A 2,744-nucleotide genomic window follows, 5' to 3' on the forward strand; every position below is an offset into this window, starting at 1 on the left:
AACGGGGGAGGGGCAGAGAGAGAGAGGGAGACACAGAATCGGAAACAAGCTCCAGGCTCTGAACCATCAGCCCAGAGCCCGACGCGGGGCTCGAACTCACAGACCGCGAGATCGTGACCTGGCTGAAGTCGGACGCTCAACTGACTGCGCCACCCAGGCGCCCCTAAAAGTTATTATTTTAAAGTATACAATTTGGTGAATTTTTTCTGTATTTTGGGCAACTGCAACCACTGATCTAATTCCACACGTCTTTTAAATATATATATATTTAACTTTCTTTACTACATTAGCTCTTTCTTTTTTTCTTTCTTTCGAGAGTGTGAGCAGGGGAGAGGGGCGGGGAGGGGGGGAGAGACAGAGAGAGAGAGACAGAGACAGAGACAGAGACAGAGAGAGAGAGAGAGAATATCTCAGGCAGGTTCTGTGCTCAGTGCAGAGCCCAGTGGGGGGACCGTGAGATCATGGCCTGATCCAAAATCAAGAGTCAGATAGATGCTCAAATGACTGAGCCACCCAGATGCCCTTTTTTTGGTTAATTTTTGAGAGAGGGGGAAGGTTTGTTAAAATTTGTCAAACTATTGAAAGTTGTATTCCCTGTTTGTAGAATGTGCGTGTATAATCTCATTGTCTGTAGGCAGTATAAATCTCATGTAAGTATAAAGGGAGTATAAATGTATGAAAAGATCAGGTGGTAGAGATGGGAAATAACATTACATGAAAATTGATAATTTGGTATGACAAAAACTCAGTATGTATGATCTAGTATAATCTTTAAAAAGTACTTTTAGCGTCCACCCAGTTCTGGTTTAATTTCTCTGTCTTATAAAATATTCAGTGTATTCAGCATTTCTATTCTTGTCTCACTTAGGTTGGTCTATTTTTATTGTGGCCGAAGTTTCAAATCCTTTCTATATTTGAGGGTTTGAGATGTTCCTTTGCCTGCAACCCCAGGCAGTCCGGAGAGGTGCTTGTCTTTTTTCTTGGTGAACCAGCAGAAGCACAGGGTGCTTGTGGTGTGTGTACGCGTGCGTGTACAGCAGTGTGGTCACTAAATCAAAGGTGCACCTGAACGCGGTGGAGGGAGCTTGGATTCTGTTCCTGTTCTGGGTAGTGTGGGCTACGTGTCTTCAACGGTCCGTCTCCTCATCTGTAAGTGGGAATTGTAATGATTGTTGCCTAAACCACTTACAGACTTTGTGTTTTGTTCTTCTAAAACAATACACGTGGGGCCCTTGGGTGGCTCGGTTGGTTGAACGTCTGACTCTTGATCTCAGTTCAGGTCTTGGTCTCAGGATTGTGAGTTTGAGCCCCGCGTTGGGCTCCACGCTAGTAATGAACCCTACTTAAAAAAAAACAAAAACCATATCCTTATGGAAATACTCCAGAAACTAAAATCCTGCACAGATGTGAGTTCTTACTATGCAGAGCACGTGTATGCTTTCCTGGTTTTGTCTTTATTAAAGTTACATGCATACTTTTTTGTATTCTTTGTAGGTAGATTTTTAAAGAACAAACTTTTTAGGATGGTTTTCTGTTGACAGAAAAGTTGGAAGACAGTACAAAATCCCTGCACGCCTGCACTCAATTTCTCTTAATGTCAACATTCTACATCATTATGGCACATTTATGACAACTAAGGAACTAGCATTGGTACATAATTTTAACCAAACTCCACGTTTTATTTGGGTTTTACTAGTTTTCCCCTAACGTCCTTGTTCTGTTCAGAACCCATCCAGGACACCATGTCACACGGAGCCATTGTTTTTCCTGGTCTGTGAAGTACCGGTCAATATTTTGCAGAATAGCCCTCAACTTGCATTTGTCTGACACTTTCCTCATGGTTGGATGGGTTTGCAGGTTTGAGAAGAAGCTCGCCTGGCCCAATTTTGGATTCCAAAACCATTTTACCATCAAACAAACCAAGGCCCCTTCAGATAATGGCCGATTCTAGGGCTGGGGCAGGGAGAGTACAAGACGAGCCTGGGACATCTCGTGGTGCTAGAAAGTACAGAAGTGCTCAAAAAGCAAAGGGGTAGGAGCATGTCAAAAGAACATGCGAGCCAGTTGACAGAACTCTCACTGGCCCAAACTGAGACAGTTTGAGCCACAAAATAAATAACATGGTATGTGTAATAACGAGTATTCTTTAGATAAAACCTGAAGTGTAAAACAAACAGCTCCTGTCCATATTGACATGAATGGTTAAATAAGTAAGTGAGGGATGAGGCAGAGAGGAGACACTGTCCTGTACAGAAGAACTCCAGACACCTTATAATCCCTCTTCACACTCACTCTCCCCACCCCTCTGGGGGTGGGCTGCCCCCCTAGTGACGTGCTTCCTAAAGATGAGCGTCGAAAGGACAGCTGGAGTGGGTGTGTCTAGTGGAGGTAATCCTGCCCAGGGGAGGCCTGCACAAACCACGTCAGCCGGGGGTCAGGACTGGCACCGTTGCCTTTTAAGTCAGGGGGAGCACAGGGACTCTGGCTGTGATGCAGTGAGAATGGTACCCGTGGGTTTCAGAGTCACATAGTTTCATAAGGGTTGGTTTTTGCCACCGGCTTGCTCCCCCTTTCTTTCTTCCTAGAAGTAACTTTTTGTTGTTGTTGTTGTTGTTGTTGTTGTTGTTTAATTTTTAATCTCTTTCTTTCTTTCTCTCTTTCTCTCTTTTCTCTCCCTCTTTCTCTCCCTCTTTTCTCTCCCTCTCTCTCTCTCTTCCTCTCTCTCTCTCTTCCTCTCTCTCTCT

The 2,744-nt window shown here is 44.2% G+C and overlaps 1 protein-coding gene across 1 annotated transcript in view; it reads left to right on the forward strand.

Annotated features, from left to right (window-relative positions):
- The first annotated feature begins 943 nt into the window (after positions 1-943).
- KLC1 (kinesin light chain 1) overlaps positions 944-2,744 on the forward strand; it is a 52,798-nt gene continuing 50,997 nt past the window's right edge. Inside the window, exon 1 of the mRNA XM_040478324.1 lies at positions 944-1,149. The gene's annotated coding sequence lies outside the window, so the exon portion shown is untranslated. The remainder of the gene's footprint in view (positions 1,150-2,744) is intronic.

This window comes from Herpailurus yagouaroundi, unplaced genomic scaffold (assembly GCF_014898765.1).
Source record: "Herpailurus yagouaroundi ecotype Mexico unplaced genomic scaffold, PumYag 141, whole genome shotgun sequence".
Taxonomy (NCBI): domain Eukaryota; kingdom Metazoa; phylum Chordata; class Mammalia; order Carnivora; family Felidae; genus Herpailurus; species Herpailurus yagouaroundi.